Source organism: Ochotona princeps, chromosome 4 (assembly GCF_030435755.1).
Source record: "Ochotona princeps isolate mOchPri1 chromosome 4, mOchPri1.hap1, whole genome shotgun sequence".
Taxonomy (NCBI): Eukaryota; Metazoa; Chordata; class Mammalia; order Lagomorpha; family Ochotonidae; genus Ochotona; species Ochotona princeps.
Genome location: NC_080835.1, coordinates 90,575,566 through 90,603,223, shown reverse-complemented (window position 1 = coordinate 90,603,223; position 27,658 = coordinate 90,575,566). Strand labels below are relative to the sequence as shown.

General features: G+C 40.0%; 1 long non-coding RNA gene across 1 annotated transcript in view; it reads right to left on the bottom strand.

Moving 5' to 3' along the window:
- LOC131480233 (uncharacterized) overlaps window positions 1-24,235 on the bottom strand; it is an 86,946-nt gene extending 62,711 nt beyond the window's left edge. The window contains exons 1-2 of the long non-coding RNA XR_009245361.1: window positions 23,963-24,235; window positions 13,700-13,803 (exon numbers count right to left, since the gene is read on the bottom strand). This is a non-coding gene — a long non-coding RNA (uncharacterized LOC131480233). The remainder of the gene's footprint in view (window positions 1-13,699; window positions 13,804-23,962) is intronic.
- Between the last annotated feature and the right edge of the window lie 3,423 nt (window positions 24,236-27,658).

Here is a 27,658-nt window from a genome sequence, read left to right as displayed (position 1 = left end):
TAATTTCTTTACCTACACAAGAGTGGAGCTAAAAGCAAAATGCAATACAAATGACTTCACCAAATAGGCTGAAAGCATGAGGGTGAGCAAGTCCTTCTTTAAAGCTATTAGTGCTTCTCATCACCAGCCCCCAATCTTTCTCCTCACCCAAAGGCAGAGCTTAGGAATCCTATCCTGCTCCCACTGCATTTCAGACCCAAAATAGGTCAGATGTTGCACATGTGATGAAACTGTCTTAGGGTATGGAAATAGGGCTTTTATCACCACACTTCTACTGTTTCTAAAACAAAAGAAAAAAGATGAGGTTTTCATCCAGATGGAAACCAAACATCACTATTCTACAACACCCACACAATTTGGTTCCCCAATACTTCAGTTCCACTCAAAAAAACACAAAAACCATATAAAATGTGCTAACTCCCAACAGGAAATTTAAATATACAATCTTTTCATGCTGTCTGAAAGTTGAAAGGTCGGTACTTGGGAAGGTAACCCTGCGTATGTGAGTATATACATAAAGTGATAAGGGAGGTGGGACAGTGCTGTGGCATAGTGATGTGTGGCCACTGACGACCTGATCACTTTCACACACTCTTCCTTAGTCTCCTCCTAGGAGTTCCAGCAAAGCTCTGAGCAATGTCCGGACGGCAGCTTCAGGTTTTTGTTGTTGTTGTTCTTAGGGTAGACATTGAAAATCTGCTGCGTATCAAGCTTTCTCAGAAAAAAAAAATAGTTTCCAATAAACATCTCAGAAAGTCCAAAACATAGAGTCTTGCCGAGTATCTGTCACGGTTCATCCTTCATCTATTGAGTCAGGGCAATCATGGATAGGCTGACTCTGCTTGCATCTGAAAGCTGCATAGGAAAAGCTGCAAGGACTCAGCTGCCTGCTCCCACTAACGCAGCTCGACAAGCTTTCGACTGCTTATCACTGAGAGAGTCTCTCTGTAAAAAGGGCAAATAGAGCACTTCTTCCAGCTCTTCCGACAAAGAGCTGTCAGCTCATGCTTTGCACTGTTTGTGGATTAATGAGAAAGATGTCAGGAAGCCACCGTCTCAGGGTTTTAGATTCCATCCCATGGCTGATTTGTGGTTGTCTTAGCACTATGCTTTGACTTCAAATAGTTTAAAAAAATTTAGGGGTGGAGGTGGGTAGTAACTGCAGTAGTTAAGTCACCTCCTTCTGATATTGGAGTGCTGGTTTGAGTTCTATTACACTTCCTATTAACATCCCAGCAGGCAGAAGGCTAAAGCACTTGGGTCATAGTTACACATGTGGAAGGCCCAGGTGAGATTTCAGACTCCTGGCTTTGACCTGGCTTAAGCCTGATGCTTTTGGTATTTGGGAGAATGAATCAGCGAAAAGAGAGACCTTTATGTGTGTTTGCCTCTCTCTTCTCTTTTTCAAATGAATTTTTAAAATAATGAGACAATGACATTTCTTTCCTGAAGTCCTTCAATATTTTCTCCCTACCTCGCTATTACACTTGCCATTCTCCAGCCCCTTCAAAGAATTCATACCCTTATCAAAGTCTTGGAATATGCTGTTCTCTTTGTCATTAGTTTCAAGTGACTGCCTCCTCATCATCTAGGAACTAGCTCAAAACTTTATCTAGAGAATTAGTTAAATAAATTATTTAAAATTGTTTAATGTAAAAAACAAATATATGTGGTTAAAGAATTAAATATGGAGGGAGTTATTTAGCCTAGTGCTTAAGATGTCATTGAGATCCCTGAATCCCTTAGAGTACTGGATTCAATGCCTAACTCTTAATCCTTGCACTCATTAGCTTCCAGATAATGAACCCTTTGGGAGACAGATGATGGCTCAAGTGCTTGGGTTCCTGCTCTCCCATGTGGGCTATCTGAATGAAATTCTGGCTTCCTGGCTTCAGCCTGGTTCATTCCTGGTTGCTACAGGTATTCAGGGAATGGACCAAAAGATGGAAGATCAAACTCCATGTTTATCTGTGTTTCTTCCCTTCCAAAATATAATTTAAGTAAGTAAGTAAACACATAATGTTTAAAAATATTTTTTTTACTTGAAAGAGTTACAGAGAAAGATGGAGACAGACAGACAGACAGACACACACACACACACACACACACACACACACAGAGTGAGAGAGATCTTCCATTCCTGGCTCACTGCCTAAATAACTGCAATGGGCAGAGCTGGGCTGGGCCGAAGCTGGAGGCCAGTCATTTCTTCAGGATCTCCCTCGTAAGTGTAACAGCCCAAGACCTTGAATCATTCTCTGTTTTCCCAGGCCATCAGCAGGGAACTGGATCAGAAGAGGAGCAGCTGGGACTAGCACAGGTGCCCATTTGAGATGTCGGTGCGGCAGGTGGAGAACTGTCTTGATACACCACAGCACTGGCCACAAATGAATATATATTTTTAAAATTCTCAACAGGAGTCATAGTATAACTTCTAAAGAAATAACAACTGAACAACTGTCAGCTTCCAACATGAGCTGAAAGGGCTCTCTTACAGGAGAGAGAATCAGGACTGAAGCAAGTTCTTTTGAAGCCAGGAGAGGTAACGCAGGGGGCATCTGATGATAGGAAGAACAGGCAATGATGAAACAACAGCGATGATGGACGGACCTGGCCTGCTGAATGTTGAAATGGTCCTTCAGTTCTCTGCCACTGCCTGTACTTCGTGTCCTTATCCTTTCTTGTTCCTTAATGATATCTTGAGCAGATTCCAAAACTTCGCAGCTTTCATAATTAATTACTCCATTTTCTTTTCAGTTTTTAAGCCATTTTTTTAATCTGGTCCTCAAAGTCACCCTCCTCACTAGCTCATCCTGTCATCTCCAGCACAGGCTATCCTTGTGTGACTGGGATGAGAGGTAGACCCGTTGTTTCACATCCTGCATGCCCTGGCTGCTCAGAGAGTTGGGGACAGCAGGATACCTTCTCTACTTTTCTTTGCAGGGCCCAACTAATAGGAGAGGAGGGGGCTCCAGCAGGTGTCTTTGCCAGGTAGATGGATTCTTCTTTTTTTGTTGTTGTTTTAAAGATTTATGTATTTTTATTACAAAGTCAGATGTACAGAGAGGAGGAGAGACAGAGAGGAAGATCTTCCGTATGATGATCCACTCCCCAGGTGACTACAATGCCTGGTGCTGTGCCAATCTGAAGCCAGGAGCCAGGAACTTCCTGCAGGTCTCCCATGTGGGTGCAGGATCCCAAAGCCTTGGGCTGTCCACGACTGCTTTCCCAGGCCACAAGCAGGGAGCTGGATGGGAAGTGGAGCTGCCGGGATTAGAATCGGCGCCCATATGGGATCCCAGGGCGTTCAAGGCGTGAACTTTAGCCACTAGGCCACGCCGCTGGGCCCGAGGTGGATGGATTCTTTAGCTTGCACTGATTGCCTGCCTAACACTCAGCGTGGCTCAGACATGCCTGTTCTCCCAGAGGACACATGGATGAGCTCCTTAGAGGGTCTGGCAGGACCTTGCCACAGCCATTTTTATGAAATTCAAGCCTGTATATTGTTCTAACCAGGGAATACTCTCACAGAGGCACAATTAGCTCTGAACAAGACACTGATATTGGAAGCTTTGTAGTATAATTGCTATGCAACCAGTACCACATAAGTCAGACACTGAGATTTATGCCAGTTCTACTATTTACTTAACTCTGAGCCTCAGTATTTGCATTTGTAAACCATGGATAAAGATACTTATATCATAGAATTACAGTGAAAAGGACCAAGGGCTCTGAGAAGATCTGCTATGAGGATTCAAATCCCAGGTCCAGCAGGCAGTGCCAACATGGGTGATATCGGACAAGTCTTGTTTCTGAGACGTGGCTGCCTCATCTTTAATGTAAAATGAGTATCTTTTTTTAAAAGATTTTTTTTGATTGGAAAGTAAGATATACAGAGAGGAGCAGAGACAGAGGGGAAGATCTTTCATCTGTTGATTCACTCCCCAAGCATCTAAATTGCTGGAGCTGAGCTGATCCAAAGCCAGGAGCCAGGAACCTCTTCCAGGTCTCCCATGCGGGTGCAGGGTCCCAGTGCTTTGGGCTGTCCTCGACTGCCTTCCCAGGCCACAAACAGGGAGCTGAGTGGGAAGTGTGGCCGCCGGGTTTAGAACCAGCACCCATATGGAATCCCAGTGCATGCAAGGTGAGGCTTTTAAACACTAGGCTACCACATAGGGCCCTAAATGAGTTTTTTAAAACATCCTTATAGGATAAATGTAATAATACAAGCAATTTAACAATGGAATTATATGGGATGTATCTAGAAGAGTACATGAGACAGAGCATGCTAGTTATTGCTATTGTGCTGGAAGGAAAGTGCTCAGCTCAGAGCCTGAAACCTGCTAGTTACAATTACTGAGCTGGGAAAGTGATGTGAAGCACTTGACTTCCACATTTGGGTGTTAATACTGTGTTTTCCTCTCTACTCCCTTGCTTGGTTTTAGCATTTCCTTGCCCTTAGCCAGCATTCCTTCCACCATGTTCATGCCTCTTAGGATTTGTCAGCTTCCTGCGGTCTGCCTGTGAACTCAGGAGCCTGCTGCACAAGCCCAGGCAGTGCTATTTCTGCTTCAGGAGCCAACATCAACCACCCCCAGCTGAATTACATCCCCTTGGAAATAGCCCACTATTTGCCCAGAGGGTAGAGCTCTGAGCAAAGCTGTTTATACCACAGCCAGACTCGAAAGGCTTCTACTCAGCAGATTTCCTGGCTGGCTGAGAGCTTAGACTCAGTCCGTCCTGGGCATTTCTGCATGCCCACTGCCCCTGGGATCAGGCACAGATGTTAGGCAGGCAGCCTTGTACCAGGAGGGTTTTTTTTCCTGTACGGATATAAATTACTATCTCCTCACCCAGACTCTCATGATAAGATTCCTTGGCACAAGAGGTCTGAAGGCCTTTTCAAGGTCTGATTCCTGTCTACCACCCTACCTTCTCTCCCTTGAGCCCCAGTCAAAACAGAGGTACTCTACTCAGTACACCTGCAGGCCTTCACAAATACTTTCCGCCCTGCACTGGGAATCTCCGTGCCTGCCATTACTTCTACCTCCAGAGGACTTGCCTTCCTCCCTCATCGAGCCTCACCTCCCCAGGACCTTCAGAGTGCGGCCTCCATCCCTTTCTAAGGGGTGGAAGGCACTTCTTGACCCCTTTCACATAATAATGTGGCTTATATATATATATATATATATATCCACATCATGTTAAACTTATACTTTATTCATTGCTCTGTGAATCTGTCAGAAGCCAATATTTTGTGGTGTTCAATTCTATGTCAACCACAGTCTGTAGTAATACACACATTGAACCCTGAATGGATTTTTATGAGTGAATCTAGGATTAGATTTGTTGAGTTGTAGATCAAAACAATAAAAAAATAAATTAAAACTGAAAAGGAAACTAACCTCTCCCTTGGAGCTCATTAATATGTTCCAGGTACACAAAGGCAAAAAGGCAGGGTCTCCAGTCACAGAGAAGGCCAGGAAAAATATCCCCACTTCAAATCATGAAAACTCCCTTCTGAAGCTGCCATCCTGACCACTGTCAACAAGAGATGGCTAGAATGACTAGCAAAGAACAAGTCTTTCTCCTTCATGCTGTAGTCGTGTGCAAATGGTTGGTTAATATTAAGTAAAAACAAGTCAGGCAGCACTAGATACACTTGGGAAGGAGTAGGGTACCAACATTTTTTCTTGTCTACGCAAGGATCTCTGCCTCCTGTTCAGAAGAGGATTCCAGTCAGGTGCCTTTCTCACACCTTACTCTTTTCCAAATACACACACACACACACGTGTACTATTGTCAAGCTACCCTAAGCAAAAAGTTTTCTCTCCCTCAATATAGCAAAACTCACTTCAGAGCAGTACTTTTTATATACAATGTTTTAAAGAAGGCATTTTCATGATTTCTGTTTCTTTTCTTTTAGGGTTTATTTATTCATCCATTTGAACACAGCATGCAGGCTAGGCCAAGGCCAGGAACTCAGAACTCCACCTCAGTCTCTCATGTGAGTAGCAAGAACCCAAACACTTGGGTCATCATTCATTTCTTTACCAGGATCATTAGCAGCATGCTGAATAAGAAACCAAAGAGTCAGGACTGCAATAGGCACTCTAAATGTGGGTGTTCTAAGAGGCAGCACAACAACACCTGGCCCTATGATACCTGTTTCTGTAGATGTTAAACTGAGGCTCACTGAAAAAAAAAAAAAACCTATGAAATCAAACAACTTAGATACAGTGTTGAACAGAATTGTAATTATGACAAGGAATTTTGCAATCACATCATCCTGGACTCTAATTTCTATTTTTCTAATCACTAGCTATATGATTTTGAACACATTTATATTGCTCTTCTGAGCTTTGCTTTCTTTAATTGTAAAATTGATAATAATTACGTAAAACTTACTCATGTATGCAAGGCATCTAGCAGAATTATTTTTAAAAGTGTATTAAAAAGTTCTTTAAAACCTAGGGATTAAAGAAAAGCATAAACATTATCTGTAGAGAAATGGGAACATACAAATGGAACTTCTAGAGATGAAAATGAAATATATGAAATTAAGTTTATGCTGTAAATTGGGACTAGCAGTAAATTACAAACCAAAGACCCAAAGAACTACAGACACTAGAGACATAAAACCGAAAAATATGAAACACATGGAGAAAAACAAACTGCAATAACTTAGCAGGTTCTTAGTGAGATGGATGATGATATTAGGTAATTACAGAATATAATTTATGTAACTGTGGTTCCAGAATAAGAGAAATACTTGAGGAAATAATAATAATAAATTTCCAATTCTGAAGAGAACTACAAATCCAAGACTATAATCAAACCTCAAATCAAGTATTCATAAAGAAATCATGCCAAAGTACATCATAACCAAGTAACTGAAAGTTAGATATGAGAGAGAAAGAGAGAGAGCCAGATAGAAATGAACTACCCCTTGTCAATGTCAATAGATGTCAGGAAACTAGACTTCCACATTTACATAGGGGTAACAAACCAACACCACCTTCCTCCTAACAGCAATGAAGCACAAAAATATCTGTGAAAACAGTACATCAAGCAAAGATTCAGAGCCTGATGAGATAAAACTCCTGATGTCCACACTTCAACTGAACAATCACTTATACTACAAAGAACCAGGGAAATTCTACCTTGAATGAAGAAGACAATTAACAAATCCATCACAGAGGAGACACAGATATTGGGATTATCTGGAAATATTTTAAAGTAACTATCATAATATTCCTGAGATATTACTAATGTGCTCTACAATGAAAAAAATTAGTAACTCGTTGAAAAGAATTATCACAATAATTAGAAGATATGAATGAGAAACAACTAGAGGTCTTAGACCAAGAGTCAGTAACTTAAAGTGAAAAAATAATCTCAGTGAATGGATTCAACAGTGTTATTGAAAAGACACAGTTTTATAAAACTTTCAAAAGAACCTATGACAAAATCATTGGTATTTATTTCTGGGTGAAGAATTCCTAAACACAACTACAAAATCAAAATACACAAAAGAAAAATCAAATATTGGACCTTATCCGAATTTAAAACTTTTGAGTACACTTGTCGGAAAAAAATATTTACAAAGCACATATGTAGCAAACCACAAATCTAGAGTACATAAAAGAAATTTTGAGATTAAAATGTAAACAAAACAAGACAAATATAAATAATCCAATTAATAAATGAAGAAAAAACACCAAAAGGTATTTCTCAGGGGAACATAAACATGAGTGTCCACTAAAGCCTGCATGGGAGTGCCGAGACTGAAGTCTCAGCTCCATCTGCCAACTTCACCTTCCTGCTAATGCACCCTCTGGAGTCAGCTGGTTCCTCAGTTGTCGGGTCCTTGTCACGCTTGGGAGACCCAGGCTGAGATTCAGGATCATGGCTTTGGCTAATTCACTCTTGGCTATTGTGGGCACTCATAGTGAGCCAGCAGATGAAAAATGGCTGTTACTCTCTGCCTCTGAAATAAAAGTGACTACTTGCACGTAGTTATTCAATAGCAGCTTAATTTGTGCTAGCTAAAATTGGAAGTGAACAAAATGTTGCCTATCAGTTAAACTGCCAAATAAATCGTGGTATATCCACATGGAACACTACTCAGCAATTAAAAGGAGTTAATTTTTGATATTTGTAACAGCTCTAATGAATCTCAAAATTATTATGCTAAATGAAAGAAGTCAAGATTCATAAACTATATGACTCACTTATATACATTCACATTTAAAACATTCTTTGAAACATTCATAAAGAGCACAACTTTCAAGACGAAGTCAATTAATGATACTGGCTGGGCATGGTGGTGGGAGAGGAGCAACTATGACTACACACAATTATCACAAAGGACATCTTTGTGGTGACTGAAAATTTCTGTATTTTGATTATGGCATTGGTTACATGAACATACCTGTCTGTTGCAATGAAGGAGCTATATATATAAACATTTTGTTGATATAAACTTCCTGGTTTTGAAATTACTATAATTAGGACTAAATTGGCTGAAAGGGTACCTATAAATTTTCTGTACTCTTTCTGTAATTGTAAGTCTCGAATTACTCCAAAATAAAAAAATTGAAAAATAATCTAAAGTAGAAAAGTTATGGAGAATCATATAAACCTAATAATGTAACATGAAAAAGACAGGAAATCTGTTTCTTTCCTCCATAACTTTCAAATAAACAAAATTTTAAATTGAGGCCAGTCTCTGAAATAATTTGGGACACCCGCATCCCAAACCAAAAATGCCCTGGTTCAAGTCCTAGTTCAGTTCCTGATATCAGCTTTCTGCTAATGTGTACCACAGGAAAAAGCAGGCAATGGCTTAGGTCACTGGGGCCCCACCACTAATTTAATAAACCCAGACTGAGTTCCTGGATCCAGGTTTTAGCCTGGTGTACCTCCAGTTGTTCTAGGTATTTTGGGGAGTGAACCAGTATGTGGGAGTTTTGTCTCAGGGTATCTCCCTTTCCTTTCTCTCTCCTCTTCCCCTTCTCATAAAATAAAATTATTCTCAAAAAATTTATTTTTATTGAAAAAGCAGATCAGATTTACAGAGAGAAGGAGAGACAGAAAGAAAGATCTTCCAATCTCTGGTTTACTCCCAAAATGGCTGCAATGGCAGGAGCTAAGCCAATCTGATGCCAGGCCCAAGGAACTTCTTCCAGGTCTCCCACTTGGGTTCAGGGTCCCAAGGCTTTGGGTCATCCTCTGCGTCTTTCCCAGTCCACAAGCTGGGAGGTGGATGGGAAACATAGCAGTTGAAACATATTGGCACCCATATTGGATCTCAGCACTTACAAGGTAAGGTTAGGGCCATTAAGCCATCATGCTGGGCCAAAAAATTATGCAACATTTGGTGGAAACACAAACTATGCAATAAACAAATATTAACATTCCATCTAAAAAAAGTTTATACTAATTAGATAATATAATCTTTAGTGATCAAGAAGATCTGAACATCACTGCAAACTACCTTCACCAAGCTAACCTCTACAGAACCCCACATGCAATAGCTTAATATGTGCACTTTTTAGTAATATGATATTTACCAAGATATGCCATATATTGGGCTATAAAACAAGTCTGAATAGATTTAAAAGGATCAACATCAAAAAGTGAGTTTTCTACTTACATGTTATCGTAGTTCTCCAGAGAAATAGAACTAACCGAGCATGTGTGTGTACATGTGTATGTACCCACACATGTGTGTGTCTAAGCAAGCGTAGAGCAAGAGATAGATTATTTTAAAGAACTGGTTTAAGCCAGGGGACTGATAGGATGTAAGTATAGGAAGTAATAAGGTCAAAATTCACAGAACAGGCTGGCAAGCTGGAGACCCAAGGAAGAAGAGCTGTTGTAGCGGCTCAAGACTGCAGACAGTCTGAAGGTACAACACTATTACTCAGAGGAATCTTAGTGTTTAATCTTAAGGCTTTCAACTGACTGAAGGAGGCCCACTCACTCATATTATGAAGAGTAATATATTCCATTCAGGGTCTATTGATGTCAATGCTAATTTCATCTAAAAAATACCTTTACAGCAATATCTACACTGAAGTTTCTCCAAAAACTGGACAGCATTGTCTAGCCAAGTAGACACATACAATTAGTCATCATACTCCACAACAGAATTACACAGGAAAGCAATAAAAATAAAAAAATCTAGGAAGTCTCAAGCTTCTGGATATTTTAAAAAACACAGTCTTAAGTAATCCCTAAGGCAAAGGACAAACTTATAACAGACATGAGTAAATATCCTAACTGCATTGCCAAAAAAAATCAAGCATTTCAAAATTCACAGGATGCAGTTGAAACAGTGTACACAAAAAACTATATCATTTTAAATGTTTAAAAAAAGTGTTGCCTTAGGAATATAGAAAAAGAGTAAAAGATATGGAAGGAAAGAACAAAGAGTAGAAATCAGTGAAATAAAAAATTAGCCTCAAAAGATATCCTTTTGAAACATCAATAAAATTATCAAGCACCTAAGAAGAGAGAAATAAATTATCAATAAATGAAATAATAATGGAATTATCATCTAAGAACTGACAGACATTAGGATAACAAAACAAGGGATAATATTAAGCAAAATCAAATTGATAACTTAGGGAAAAGGAAAATAATTTTAACAACACAATTTATCAAGACTATCTCAGAAAAAAATTTTTAAAATTCTCAAGTCTTACCTCTAATACAAAAATTGAATTTTGCAAAAATTGATTCCAAAACAAAGAAGCTTGGTTCCAGATATATTCAGTGGTAAGCTATATTAAGTACATACATATTAAATAATCCTATATTATGGACAAGAATCTTCAACAAAATATTAACAAATCAAATCCAATAATTTGTAAGACTAATACATCATGACCAAGTTTATCGCAATAAAACAAGTCCAGACTAAAATTTCAAAAATCATTTGCTCATTATAATTTATCATAGTAACATAATTAAATAAAAATTCTACTAACAACAGTTGCTGAAAAATCCGCTGATAAAATGTCAACATTAATTCAATTTTTAAAATCCCTTGCTGAACCTGGAATAGTAGGAAATTTTCTCAAATTGATAAAGTTTCTATGCTATTAACTCAGCATAAATGAGATGATGCCTCAGATACAATCTTGTCTCAATTACCTTCCATTCAACCCAAGCTAGATTTGCCTCTTTGCCCTTCTTTGCTCTAACATCCTTTCAGATACAATTATCAGTAATAACAGAATGTAATTCACAAGATTGTGATGAGGATGGCATGATATAAAGTGCTCAGAAAACACTGATAACATAATGGCTTGGTTGTAGTTATTGTAAGTATTCTGACCTGCCTTCCTAGAAATACCTTTAGGTAGATTTCTTGACAATGGTACTTTTTCAATAACCACATTGTACTTTCCAGTTTTTTATCCCAGAAAACAAGCAGGTGATGAGGTAGGGTGCAAGGTGGAAAGAGGTCTTGACCAACTCGGGTTTTGCTGTGCTATTTTGAATATTCAATAAAATAATCTTTCTAAACCGCTTAGCTATGTGCTTGGCACACAGACTAAACCCAGTAGAGGTTAACTGTTGTATTAATTGGCGTGTTTCTCTTCCAAAAGCATAGTGTAGAACTAGGTTTACAGATTATACTGCAAAATCACTGGTGAGCAAATCCAAGGATAGTTACATTTAAATTTCTATGAATAAGAGTTTGTCTCTCCATTCCTTCTGCTACAGAATCTAATAGGAACAACCTCCCCCATCCCAAATTTATTGAAATTTTAAAAATGTTCTTATTGTCCTCTGTGGAGGAAGAAGAGTGTATTTACTGATGAAAGTAGTCTTCTCCTTTAAAATTTTCCACAGGAGCTGGGGTTAGAGATCCAGTATCTAACACTACATATTTTAAGCATTCTTAGAAAACCACAATTACATTGATTGTGCCCTGTTGGTGGAACATTCACTGGAAGTTGAACCCTTGTGAGAGACTGAGGGGTGATTTCTCTCTAATTTGTTCAGAATGTCTCACCAGACTTCTCCTGCCAGCAATTGGCATTTGAGAAGGCACAGCCTAGGGTAAGGAGTGCTGTCTGTGGCTACAAAACAGAGAGAAGCTAAGAGGCCCAGAAGGGGATTAAACCTCTGACCTGCTCCTCATTAGCACAATGTTCTAGCCGACTGAGAAATAGTGCAGGCTCCTTGAGTGTTAGCAAATACTGACCTACTTAGATATGAGGGATAAAAGCACGCATTTTCCCTCCGACATCAGCACAATCTGTCTCTGGGAATTGAAAAGACAGAGAAAGCCCTTTTACAGAGAATTTCTGGGTCAATAACTCTCATCTTATGCTTCTACAGTAATTACTGGATTATGTTCCCCAATTATTCTTCCATCCAATAACTGCCTCTCTACCTACTCACCCAATGTTCCAATGAGTATCAGTCAACATGTCAGGCCAGTTGAGGCTCATGTGACTTCAGCCATCTCCACCTTAGAGCCTTCTGTCTAGAGTCATTATCCCGTTCCTCACCCCCTCCTGCTTGGCCCACATGTACTGCTTCTTGCTCTTGGAAAACATTGTGGACTCTGCTGCTTATGTACAGACCCATCTGAGTACGTCTCTGCATATCCAACCCCTCCATCACAGTACTTTTATACAGTGGTACTGCCATGGTCTGTGTTTCCTTTCTCCTGACACTGTAAGTAGCTCAAGGACCAAGGTCTGTGTTTGGTGCAGAGTCTAAGCGTGTCTGCTCTGCACCTGACATAAAGTAGGAATGCAGTAAATGTCTGTTAAACAAATAAATGATGGGAAGAAATTCCAATTTTCTGCTTGGATATTAAACTCCTGAAAATGATGATAAACAGTAGCTGCAAATATTCCTAAGTACTTAAATTTAACTACCCTTAAGCATACCATCAAGCCTTGGTATCTGTCAAAGTAGGAGAGAAAAGAATTTGGGGATCGTGTAGTTCTGAATTTAGATTTCAAGGTGATCATTAACCACCAATATTTTAGTGTTTCCCAGTGCGTCTAAGAATAGTTGTGTCACAGAATAACTGAGAAGGTAGAATAAAATACATGTAAAGCTCCTACTGCTCAAAACAAGGTATGTCCCTGTTTCTAGTCTTCAGTAGGTGAACTTTCTCCTGAACTTCTGTCAGCCATTTTCATTAAACAGTTTTTCACACACACACACACACACACTTTCAAGTTAATTGGAAAGGTACAAAATCATAAAATACATTTATATGTTTGCTTTTCCAATTAACTTAGACTATATCTGTGTATATTTATGATGCATATACATACAGCTATATAAATAGATCTGAGTATTTGCTTTTTTATATTTATAAGAAGAGCAGATGTGTGATTTGTGTATGTGTTCTTCTGTCATACATGACTGTATTTTAAGCTTACCCCACTTTGCAAGTTTAGTCTAAGAAGTGGAAAGAGACAAGGTAGGCACGCCTATGAGTCCACGCCACATGGTAAGCAATCAATTCATTTTTTCCCCTCTCGTTCTCCTCCACCTTTGTTCCTCTTAGCAAAATCATTCAATAAATCTTGACTGATTGAGGATGCATAGGATTAAGTATATCTGAATTATATTTCCACTTTAACTGGCGTACAGAAAATCTGTCTTCTGTCTATTTGCAATTCTAAACCAAAATGTCATAAACTCGATGACTTACAAAGAACAGAAATGTATTTCTCACAGTTCTGGATGCTGGGATTGTGAGTTCAGGGTGCCAGCCAGCACAGCTAGTTTCTTCAGATGGCTGTCTTCTCACTGTGCCTGAAAATGGAGGAGGGTGGAAAGGGTCTCCTTTTGTTGTATTTCAGAAAGGCAAGACTCCCGTTAGTGAAGGCTCACCCCATAACCTCATAACTTTCCAAAGTCGGCCTCGTAATACATCAATGTAGGCCTAGGATTTCAACATACAAATGTTGGTGGTACACAAACATTCAGATCCTGTCCACACCCAGCAAATAATTTATCAGGCTTTGGAACATCTTGACAAGTAAGGAAGTACTGTTTAAACAGTGTCATTATTATGCATAGTCACTGCATTTGTATGAATCAAAACAACTTCTGAATAATGCAAATTCTCCTACAGTCCTTTGTAAACAATAACTGCAAATGAAACTTTCCTTTAGGGAGATTTAAAAAGCAAATTCCTGGCATTGCTTTCTCAATAAACGTTAAGTGGAGCAAGAGAGAAGTCTTTTTGTTTGTTTGTTTTTTGTTACAACCAAAACCCTTATTTTTGAGATAATGTTCTGATCAGGACAAGTTTGCTTGTTTGTTCATTTGTTTGTTTTAATTATCTGGGGAAACAGCTGTAGCAATAAGATGTGAGAAATGTTAAGATAATCAGATAATCCCTGTTTTTTTAGAGAGAAAGATGGATTTTACTAAGAATAACACTATGCTGAGGATCATGCAGCTTCTATAAGTGAGTTTAAGCTGTTTCCTATTTATTTGATAAATACAAATGGAAGTCTCCTGATTCTGGGCAAATAATCCACTTTTTGAGCAGAACCGAGACTGGCAAACTGCAAACCCAGAAATTCAATCGTATTTTTGTGTGCATGGTAGGTTGACGGTGATGAGGCATACACACTAGAGACAAGTATGACAACATAGGGGGAAGAAACAAAGAGAGGTGATCCGATATCTTAAATTAATAAATTCTTTCAAATTGCTTTCTTTTTGCATGAAACATTTCTTAATATAATTACAAAATTCAAAATGGCCAAAGACAATAATCAAAGAAATAGCAAGTTCTAGCTCTAACCCTCCTCACTCCCAAGAAGAAATCACTTTCCACTTTTCTAGCTTTGCTTTAACTTGTTATTGGCCCTGACATTATTGGCCCTGACATAAGTAATACACTTAGACGGCTGTTTTTATTTTCACTAAAACCTTTTCTAAAAAACACTATGGAACTGCAGTCTTTCCGCTTTTTATTTTTCTTACTTGTTGGACATAATGCATCAGGCTTGTGATTATAAAGTAAGTTGAAAGTATCGTTGCTAAATTAAAAGAAAAAAAAACAGAAAAAGGGAGGGAATTGATGGAAGCAGGAAGAGAGGGAATATGGGAACTAATCTTATTAGAATTTTATCTGTGAACTACATGAAATAGATCCTGTTTATATTAATCATTTTAGAAGTCAGACTATATTTCTCTAAAAGAAAATACATGGAGGTATACAAAACCTAGAGCTCTCTTTTTATCAGTGTATAAGTTTTTTACGTTGTATGCGATATGCAGGTTGTATCACAAATTCTTGTTGGGCATTTGGGTAGTTTTCAATCTGTTGCTCTTAATAACATTGCTGTTAATATCTTCACACAAATATAGTTTGTGCACTTGTTCAAATATTACACTAGGATATATTTCTAAAAGCAGAATTACATTTCAAATATTATGGACTTATGTAAAAGTCATAAATATTGTTAAATTGCCATCTGCTGAGGTTCTATCCATTTATAGTCCCACGAAAAATATCTGAATGCTATTTTCTCCTAAATTTCATCTACATATTACAATCAAATGTTTGATGACAATTGTCAAAATTTTATGAAAATTCTAATTTGTAAAATAATCTTTACATTTGTAAAATTATTTTTATACTTGATTCTTTTTTATGTTTGATCTATTTTTTTAAGATTTATTTATTTTTATTGGAAAGTCAGATATATATAGAGGAGGAGACAGAGAGGAAGATCTTCTGTCCGATGATTCATTCCCCAGGTGACTGCAATGGCTGGTGCTGTGCCAATCTGAAGCCAGGAACCAGGAACTTCCTCCAGGTCTCCCATATGGGTGCAGGGTCCCAAGGTTTTGAGCCATCCTCAATGCTTTCCCAAGTCACAAGCAGGGAGCTGGATGGGAAGTGGAGCTGCCAGGATTAGAATCGGCGCCCATATGGAATCCTAGCACGTTCAAGGCAAGGACTTCAGCCGCTATGCCACAGCACCAGGCCCGTATGTTTGATCATTTTTCTGTAAAGTTGAGCATCTTCATATATGGTTAAGAGCCACTGTGTCTCCTTTTTATAACCTTTTTAAAAAAGATTTTTATTTTATTTTACTTCAAATCCAGAGTTATGGAGAGAGAGTATGGAAAGACAGAGTGAGTGATCTTACATCTGCTGGTTCACTGCCCACATGGCTGCAATGGCCAAAGTTGGTCCTGTCTGAAGTTGGGAACCAGGAGCTTCATCTAGGTCTCCCCCATGGGTGCAAGGGTGTAAGAGTGCAAGGACTTGGGTGATCCTACCCTGCATTCCCAGGTCATTTCCAGTGAGCTAGATCAAAAGTGGAGTAGCCAGGACTTCATGTGGCATGTCAGTGCAGTAGGCAGAGGATTAGTTTGCTGCACTACTATGCCAACACCTTCTATAAGCTTTTCATATGTTTTGCTTTCTTAAGGGATTTTAAGCTTTCCTGTTCAAGCATGAAGAGCTACTTATATGCTAGAAAAGTCATAATTTATGATGAAAAATTACAATAAATGTATTATGATCTTTATGTGACTTTTTCAATCAAGATATTTTAATGTAGATAAATTATTACCTCCAAGGTTTTTACACTTTGATTCTTCTATTTATGTCATCAAATCAGAAGTCAATTTATTGACTTCATACCTCAGGTAAAGCTATAGCTCTTTTAACTCCTAGGATACTTCACAAAATTCTCCCTTTACCTTTTCCCATTCATTTTGTTAAAACAAGCAATGGTATTTACATTAGCAAAAAATGATACTAGTGAGCAAATTCCTATGATATTCTCTTAAAAAATTAAAATTTTCTTCAAGTTACATATTGCCTCATGTTTTATTTGCTTAGTTTTGTATGACTTTTTTAGTAAAGACTTACTTATTTTTATTGGAAAGTCAGATTCACAGACAGGACAGAGAGAAAGATATTCCATCTGCTGGTTTATTCTGCAAATAGCCACAATGGCTGGAACTGGGCTGATCTGAAGCCAGCAGCCAGGAGCAGCTTCTGGGTTTCCCATGTGGGTGCAGGGTCCCAAGGCTTTGGGCTGTCCTCGCCTGCTTTCCCAGTCCACAAGCATGGAGTTGGACAGGAATGGAGCAGCGGGGACATATGCAATGCTGCCACTTAGAAGGACTTTTCTTTCTGGACACAGAAATCAGTCTCCATTCACCCAGGTATTTGCTGTCAACACTTGACTTGGAGAGATGTCCAATTTGCTCTGCTTTCCATGGTACCAGATGTAGTCTGCCTTCCCCAATGGAGTTTTATAGTCTCCATGTGTCTTTGGGCACTCCATCCACTGCTCCATCTAAGCCACTGAGCAAGCTAGTTCTGACACATGCACTCCATGGTCAGACCACAGATCCTGCCATTATTCCTGTGGTTGGAGTTCTGAGTCTAGCTGTTCAGTTGGGTGGATACCCAAAGGAACCTCGTTTGAAGCGATCCCAGACCTGACTCTTATATGTTTGTCAGTATGGACTCTGGCTCAGTCTGTCACCCACATGAGCCTATGCACATACTGAGAGTTTCAATTGCTAGGTCAGTTATGTCTCCATCCCTGTCTCTTACATAAATCAATGGTTGCTGCAGCCCAGCCCGACCCTGCTCACCACACATTTGGCCCTTACATACATCAGTGGTAACTGCAGCCTAGTTAAAACAACCCCCAGCAACCTCTACTAGGCCTGTCCCCAGCTCTGGTTCCTATGCTTGCCAGTACGTGCAGCAGACTCATCCAATCTGTCCCATATCCCATTCAGCTCATGTAAATATCAATGGACATTGAAGCCTAGTTCAACCCACCTGACCCCACTATCCAGTCAACACTCATGTCAATGGATGCCACCACCTGTCTAGCCAGGCCTGTCCCCACCACTGGTTATCATGCTTACCAGTGGGAATTGCAGCCCATCAGAGAGATGCCCACAGTTTCCCTACTGGGCCCACTCCCAGTCCCAGATCGTGCACTCTCCAGGTGGTTCTGCAGTCTAGCTCAAGAGGATTTTCCCCCAGTCCCAGCATTTGCCAGCTGATTTGTGGCAAAGCCCAACCAGCAGGCTCTTACTCTGGCCTATGTATGCATCAGGGCGACAGTCAGCCCAGCCTGGCTCTCCCCATAACCCTGTTCATATGCACGCCAACAGGTGCTGTAGCCCTGCCCGGCCTGCTCTATCCTGATTCTAGTTCTCATGCTTGCCAGTGGAAGCAGTGGCTCAGCAGGGGAGCCCTCACAGCCCCTCTACCTTGCTTGCACCCTACCCGACCCCAGTCCTCACTGGTGAGTGCTGGAGCCCAGACTAGCATGGCCTGCTTCACCCTGGCCAGGCTCAGTCTGTCCCTGGTTCCATCTCATGCTGATGTGTGCTACAGCCTAGCCTAGCCCAGCCAGCCCCCAGTCCCAACCCTAATGTGAAATGGCTAGTGTTACAACCCAATCTAGCCTATCCTGCACCTTGTCCTGATTCTTGGGTCAGCCAGTGGATGTTATGAACTGGCCTAACCTGACCCACCTCCAGACCTGACCCAACTTTATACCAGTGGATACTGTAACCTGGCCTGGTCTGGTCTGTTCCCGGTCTTGGTTCATGCACTCACCTGCAGGGTTTGCATAATAACAAAGGAGGCCCCCAAGCTCCTTTGTCAGGTTTCCTACCAGTGGCAGATTTCAAGCACACGGGTGGGTCCTTGGCCCAGACTGACTTAGTCCACCTCCTGCCCTGTCAGGAATCGTGGCCTTGCCCAATCAACACCCATTTTGGTGCTTATTGTTGGCTGCTACAGCCAGCCACACCTGCCCACTCCAGAATCAGCACTCATGTGGTTCAGTGGGTACCAAGACCTAGCTCAGCCTGTCCTACACCCTTTCTGCCTCTCAGGAACACCAATGGGTGCTGCAGTCTAGTCCAGTCTGGCACATCCCAGACCCAGTCTACACCCACGCCAAGGGACAATGCAGTCATGTCTGGGCCAGATTGCTGCCTCCATTCTGGCTCTCACACTCACCAGTGGGAACCAGAATCCACCTGGGGTATCCTCATAGCTCCCCAACCAGGCCTGCTCCCAGCCATGGATCTAGCACATGGTCGCTCTGACCCAGCCATAGCCCATAGCCGTCTTGGACTTTGCCATCAGATGCTGCAACCTGACCTATCCATGCCCCTTCCTCTGTACCCCCAAGTTCGAACTCTTGTTTGCAGGTGCTACAGCCTAACCCTGTTAAATCTGCTCCCATCCCTGGCTCATGTAAACAGGTGGGTGTGATAGCCTAGTCTGGGCATGACCCACATTTCTGCCAGTAAGCTAATGTTGGCCCAGCCCTGCCTGGTCCACCCCACTCCCGAACCAACCCAAACATCTGCCAACAGGTGGAGCTACCCTACCCGGCCTGATGAGCACTCAGGCCCGCATCACATGTTCACCAGTGGAAACTACAGACCACCAAGGGAATTTCCACAAGTTCCCCCACCAGGCCGACTCACAGACCCAGATCTCACAAGTGTCAGTGGGTACTGGCTTCAGAAAATTCATTATGTTCCTTTAATATGTGAATGACCTGCAGTGATATATACTCATCCATTTGTGCTGTTTTAGCTTTAAAAAATGTATATTTATTTATTATCTATTTGAAAGGCAGAATGACACAGAGAAGGAAAAACACACACACACATATGAACACACACAGTGGGCAGCAGAAAGAGAATCTTCCAACTGCTGCTTCATTCCTCAAATGGTCCCAACAACCAGGGCTGAGCCAAAGTTAGGAATTCCATCCAGGTTTCCCGCTGAGTGGCAGGAGCTCAAGCACTTTGGCCATCATCCACTGCCATCCCAGATGCATTAGTAGGGAACTGGATTGAAATTTGAGCACTTAGGACTCAACCTAGCATTCGTGTGATGGATGCCTGCATCTAGTAATCAATCAGCTTCTGAGTTTGAGTCAGGCATTCACTTTTAAAGCTAGCTTCTGGATAATATGTACCCTGGGAGATTGCTGTGGAGGTTAAAATTTCTTCATAATAGTTATTTCTGAGCTTTCTGAAGGTCCTCATATATGACATTATTTTCCTCGTTTTGTTAGTTTTTTACTATCTATTGTGTTCCAAGTACAACCAAAAATTGAGCCAATTTCCCCTCTTATATCTTTTGGCTTCCCTTATGTGTTTATTATGTGCCTTTCAGCTGCGGTTTTGTTCTCCAAAAAGAGCCAGGGCTGGAGGCTTGGTACAGTGGCCTAGCGGATAAAGTCCTCGCCTTGCATGCGCTGGGATCACATATGGGCGGTGGTTCTAAATCCAGCAGCTCCACTTCCCATCCATCTCCCTGCCTGTGGCCTGGGAAAGCAGTTGAGGACGGCCCAAAGCCTTGGGACCCTGCACCCATGTGGGAGACCTGGAAGAGGCTTCGTGCTCCTGTCTTCAGATTGGCATAGCTCCAGCCCTTGTGGCCACTTGGGGGAGTGAATCAACGGACAGAAGATCTTCTTTGTCTTACCACCTCTCTGTGTATCTGCCTTTCCAATAAAAATAAATAAATCTTAAAAAAAAAAAAAACAACCAGCTGGGCTGGGACAAAGTTATGAACCAGTAAACTATACTTGGTTTTCAAATAACTGTTGCACTGAGACAAACTTATCTTAGGTTAGTTCAATTTTCAATGAACTGTTTGAAGTGTCTTCAACTGTCTAGAACGGAAATGAGTATGTAGCTATAATTCCATATAGCTTATGTAGCATCAGTGATTTGCACATATGGTGAACCCTCTGAACCTGCTGCTGTATATATATTGCTGCCTATTTCCTTGGTTAGTAAATAAAGAAGCCGATTCACAAATTCCATTACCAGGATGGTTAGAATTTATGCATAACAAGTTCCACATCTAGATTAATCAATTCATCTGATTCACGCACTGGAAAATATCTAATTTCTGTTCATTATCATCACATTTTCTAAAAAGTACCTAGCTTAAGATATATAGTAAAGTTGGGGCTGGCATGGTGGCTCATAGGCTAATCCTCAGCTTTGCACTGCCAGAATTCTATAGGCACCAGTTTGTGTCCTGGTTGCTCTGCTTCCAATCCAACACTGCTTATGCTTTGGGACAGTAGCAGAGGATGGTTCAAAACCTTAGGCCCCCGCAGCCGTATGGGAGAGAGATCCAGAGGAGGCCTCTGGCTCCTGGGTTTGGATCAGCTCAGCTCCAGTCATTGCAGCCATTTGAAGAGTGGACCAGCGACTGGAAGATCCCTCTGTTTTTCCTCTCTGTCTTTGCCTTTCAGATAAAAATAAATAAATCATTTTTTAAAAATCCACACAGTAAAGTTGCAAATATTACTAAATCACAAAAATTAATGGAATGTTTATCACATTGTATTTTACATAATCACGTTTTTTCCACATTACCCCTAAAATATATTAACTTTTATGTTTTGATTTAATTTCAGCCATTTTTTCCCTGCATGTCTCTATGTACAATCTATTTTTTCTTGCGGTAAGTTTCTGTTATTCTAACTGGTACCAAATTTGCTTCTATTTTCATATATTTTCCAGAAATAATAACTCACCGATAAGATACTTTTTTGGTTTAATAATTTGTAATTCAGAAGCAATATTCCTAAAGCCAGGAATACTGGGGAAAAGTGTTTCATAGCACTCATTTGATGAGCACTTGTTTTGATTGTGTAAGAAATTCCAAAGGACACCTAAGTCCCTTAAAAACTAAAGAGAATGGCTGGTTTCTGGCTTCCAAGACAACTGTAAAAGGCTCCACTTAAAGTGGAGAAGGCATCACACATTCCTCTGGACATGCGTTCGTGAGCTGTTGGCAACCCTGACGATTGTTCAAGGGCAAAAACTCCTACATGTTCTAACAACATTTCTGTACATGACTGTGGTAGAGAATTTTTCTTTCAGGATAAAATACAAAATAAATGCATCATTTATCCATTAAAGTAGTATTCACAAAGGAACAAAAGACCACTTCTAAACTTCTAAAATGCATAGGATCTTTACTGTAAAATTTATATAGACTATTACTTGTATATTAATTCCCTCCCTTTTATTATGCAAAATCAGTTGTAATTTAAGATCATACTTATAATGACCTTTGCCAATTTTTCTTAAGTAGACCCACACACTCTGTCCTATGTTACTGCAGATTTGCTTTCCTCTGCTGGAGTGCCTATGTTCATGGAAGTTTTTGCATAGTAACTTGGAGAAGCTCCTTGTTCAGTCTGTTCACCATGTACCAGGATTATGGGTCATCTATCTACCAGTCCAGTGCATTTCCAGAAACAAATTTGCCATGAAGCTTACAAATGTCAGCTTTCATAATTCTCACATTTGTACTGATCCCATTCAAGACCCTGAGAAGAGCTCTAGCAATGTATTCACTCAACTCATTTGTTTTTATAAAATTTGTAAAGCTAAGATAGTCTAATCAAAATGAACAAAGGCATTGTCTCTCAATAATTTCTCCTACCTTTTACTCACACTTCCTCTATTATCAAGAAGTTTTAGAGTAGCCAGAGGGCACTTCTATTATCCAGAAAAGGGGAGGTTGAATTAGTGATATATTTAGTTCAGTATTTATATAATTCATGATCACTCTCGTCTAGTTATTTCTGGCCGTCCCAAATTGCCTTCCAGCAGTCCTCCCAGAATCTACTGTGCCATCTCATCCATCATGACATGAAAGTGTGAAGCGTATTGCAATATAAATGTATCCTAGATTGTCAGCATTAAGAATATGCATACGGTAGAGGAGAACAGGAATGGAAAAGCATGAGACAAAAGCTATACTGGAAAATTCTTCTAGTTACCAGACATGAAAATTCATAAGCCTAAAATATGATTCCCATCTCCCCAACAAGAACATACTCAATGTGATGCCTAAATGTATATGCATAGCTACTGTTTTTCCATTTTGATATTTGAAAAAATATATGAAAATTCTTGTGATCATCAGAATGGCTTGGAGAACAAAAATAGTTTGTTAAATTGTTATCCCTCCCACCTTCTCCAAGATTTAACTGCTTTCTCTCAGCCTAATACCTTGCAAACCAAAAGCTGGAAATTCAGCTCTTAAATCATATAACTTTCTCCTAGAACTATCATTTATAGTGTGTGTGTGTGTATACTGTATCTCTTAACCTACTCAACAAAACTGCATTTTGAATCTGAAAGTGACATTTGACTCCCGCCCCCGTTTTTTCCCCCCAGAGTCCTGCTTTTCTCCTTTTTCCACAATGCCTGAAATAGTGATTTCCTCAAATAGGACTGGTAGATAAAGAAATGGGAACCATCAGATGAAAATTTCATCATTTAGTATCAATACAAAATGAAGAATTTGAGCCTTGGGGATAGTGCGAATGAATTTTTTATAAGATTAATCCAACTTCTAAATAAATATGTTTAACCATCTGCATGGATACATTCACAAGAAATTGAATAAGTTATAAAAGAACATTCAAGTACCCAATAATACAGAAGTCAACAGATATCAATAGGCTCAAATAGTTAATCAAACACTTATTCAGGACAGAGTATGAGTGGTTAGGTTTGGAGGAACAAGCTCAACTAATGAGTCATGGCAAATGTTTCACAGTGGCCAAATTCCTGTCAAGATTTATGTATTCTATTTAAGTAAACTTTCATTTTCATTACATAGTAAAAAAAAAAAAAATTCACCACCCTGCCCGAAAACATGGGTTTTAGGTAATTAGGAGCAAATTTCTCCTAGATTAGACATTGCTTTTTTTTCAAAACATGATTATTTTAAAAACTTTTTGGATAGGTACATTGGAAAAAGACTACTAATTTAAGAATAGCATTTCTGGGGGATATAAAAGAAATTTACTGATGAAGAACAAAGGATTGCACAAGGTTGTTCCAGATATATACAACAAAAAAGACCCTTTGTGTCCATCACCCAAATCAAATTGACCTGGTACATACAGTAGTACCTCTGTTGAGACACTTTTCAAACACGTCTCAATAGGTACCTCCACTGATTGCTTTAAAATATTTTTAGGGGCAGCTTGTTCCCACTGGCATTAAGAGAGAAGGGAGATACACAATCTGAATTAACTATGTAATCCAAAGATATAGTAAAATGAAACAAAGTATTGTGCATTCCTATCCTTGCTCTTTCTTGAATGCCATTTTTTTACACGTTCAAATACTTTCACCTCTGATTTCACAATACTAGATTTATTTTAGTTTATTTTACTATATTATTTTGGTAACTGTATGTTTCTAATTATAAAAAGAATTCACATTTATGGCTATAATATTAGAAAATGCAAGAGAATAGATGAGTCCAAGTACTGTCGTATTAGTTATTTGTATTTGGATATAAGCATTTGTATGTATATCAATATAGAATTGAATGTAAGCCCTACTTACTGTATTGCTGAATAATGTTTTTTTCACTATATAGAATTCATACATACAACAATTAAGGCAATCAATTCCCTAGTTTTAACATTTTTATATTTATAACTTCTCTCTTTTCAGAAACACTGCTCTAAACCCTGTAATTAATTACTCATATTTCTTTATGTGGGCATTTCTTTAAGATATATTCCTAGGATATAAATCACAGTGTCAAAAGAAATAGAATTTTAGCAGTGAGCATGGTGGCACAGCAAGCTAATCTTCTGTCCGTGTCAGCATCATGTATGAGCACTGGTTCATGTCCTGGCTGCTCCACTCCTTGTCCAGCTCACTGTATATGGACTGGGAAAGCAGCAGAGCATGACCCAAATCTTTGGTCCACTGCACCCATGTGGGAGACTCAGAAGAAGGTTCTGACTCTCACTTTTGGATCAGCTTAGCTCTAGCCATTGTAGCCATTTTTGGAATGAACTAGGGAATGGAAGATTCTCTCTCTCTAGCTCTCTGTCTCCTCCATGTAAAAATCTGTCTTTCAAATAAAAATAAATCCTTCTTTTTTGAAAAAAAAATAAACTTTAAGAATTTTATTATAAACTTCCATATTAGCAATCAATAATCACAAATTATGTATCATACCATGTATATATAAAAAGTATCTAATCCTAATTCCTTGTTTAACTAGTTATCAATGCTATTTTTCCTATTTTAATATTTATTTGACCAATTTGACTTTGATCATTCACATATTCTATATGCAACTGTTCTCTTATAAGTATTTGTAAAAGGAAATGTGCTCTATAAAATACCTCCTTTACCTCCCCCTTTACCCCAGGGACAGGAAAAAAAAAGTGGAAATAATAGTCTTACCCACTTTACTGTAGCCCTTGAAGCTTTGTGCCCTAATTAACTATGTAAAGATTGTCAAAAATAAAGAAAAAATATATTTTAAAAAAAGGAGGTAGAGAATAGAGGTCTAGATGTTTCCAATTGTTTTTGTGGGAAGGTCACTAGCTCCTTATAATTTGATAAATCAATTATGTATGGTTTTGTTTATTTTTATTCTTGGGGTTCATTTAGCTTCTTGGATCTTCATATTTATAATTTTCATAAAATTTGGATTAACTTTGAGTACTATTTTTTCAAATATTTTATCTAATCATGTGCATATTAATGTCCATGGGTTGCTGACACTCTGCTTCTGTTCTGTGTTTGAATTTAGGTGGATTTTTGCTGTTTCTGGCTTCACTAAACATTTCTTCATTAATAGTTTTTAATCTTTTGTTAACTACATTCAATACCTTTTTCAATGTAGCGATTTTCAGACGTTCGATTTGTAACAATTTTATATCCTGTACTAATCCCTCATTATATTCATTCCTTCCTCCAACTTCTTGAACATAGAATTTACTTATGATGTTGTCATGTTTTTGTCAGTTCCGTCAATGTCTCTTTTGTGTATCTGTTGTTACTTGATAATGCTTCTAGTTGCAGGTCACAATTTCTTCCTTTATATATTGGAGTATTTCTTATTGAATGCTGATAGTAAACACTTTAAATTGTTTGGCATAATTGTGTGTGTGTGTGTGTGTGTGTGTGTGTGTGTGTGTGTGTGTGTAAGACAGGGCTGGAAACAGAACCGACCCAGTAATTGCAACAACCAGCATATGCATGCTCCACATCAGGGAGCTGGGATGGGAGGGAGACTGGGTCGGTTCTGTTTCCAGTCCTGACTTCCACTGGAACCAATGGGTGTTACAATCCAGCCTGATTCTGCCCAGCACACACTCAGCCCTCACATAAACCAGTGGGAGCTGCTTGCTAGTATGTACAGTAGACTGGTCCAGTCTATCTCACATCCCATTCAGCTCTCCTACATGTCAATGGGCATTTAAGGCTAGTTCAACCCAACCAGTTCCACTATCTAGCCCACACACATGCTGCTGGTTGGCTTTCTCTCTAGCCACCCCAGCCTCTGTCCTAGTTTTCGTGCCCTCCCATGGCAGTGGTAACCCAAGAGGGAGGAGCACACTATTTCCCTCCTAGGCCTCTCCCACTCCCGGATTATGTACTCTCCAGGTGGTTCTGGGATTCAACTTGACAGATTTAGCCTCCAATGCCAGCCTCTGCCAGCTGATGTTGTGGCAAAGTCCAACCATCCCTTACCCACTCCAATTTCTGCTTGCAAAAGTCAGAACAGTCAGCCCAACCTGGCTTCTCCCTGATCTAGTTCACATGAGGCGCACAGATGTTGTAGCCCTGCCTGGCCTCGTCTGCCCCCATCCCAATTCACACTCCCCAGTGGGAGTGGCTGTCCAGCAGGGGAGCCCTCCACATTCCCCCTGCCGGCTCCACCCCCTCCCTCCCTGTTCTCACATGTGCTGTTGGGTGCTGCAGCCACATCTGATATGGGTCACCTCACCTTGGCATTCTGCAATGTGCACTGTTTTTTGTTGTGACCGAACCTGGCTTGACCCACACTCTGTCCTGGTGCTTAGATTCGCCAGTGGGTGATGTGAACTGGTTCAGCCTGGTCTGCCCCCAACCCATGCCAAATGTATGCCAAAGGGATACTTTCCTAGGCCTGTTCTGGGCTATTTTCTATCATGCTTTTTGTGTTTACCTGCAGGGATTGTGTCCTGCCAGAGGAGTTGCCCAGACTCCTCCATCAGAACCTCTCCCAATGCCAGAATTCAAACATACCAGTGGGTCCATGAGCCAGCCCTACTCAGTTCACCTCCTGTCCTAGTAGGAACAGTGGCCTTTCCCGACTGGCCTTCAACCCAATCTGGTTCTTACTTTTGGATGTTTCAGCCCAGCCAAGGCTCGACCGTACCCACACACAGCTCACACATGGCTCGGTAGGGGCTGAGTTCTAGCCTAATCTGTCCCACATCTACCCTGGTCCTCCAGAACACCAGATGGTGTTGGAGTCTAGCCCGGCTTGGTGCACCAGTCCCAAGACTTGGTGCACCAGACTACAACCGTATCCTGATCAGAATGCAGCCTCCATTCCAGCCCCTGTGCTCCTTGGTGGGTTGAGGCTCTACCCAACCCTACCTCTTAAAGACAATCTGCTTAAACAGAAACAAAGAGAAAAATGAAAACAATTGCTTCTTTGAAAATTTACATTTATTACTCATGTTCTTTGCCCGTTCCTTAACTGGATTATTCATTTTGTTGTTGCTTCTTGAACTCTTTACAGATACTGCATATTAGTCCCCTTTCCATTGCATACCAGTATTTT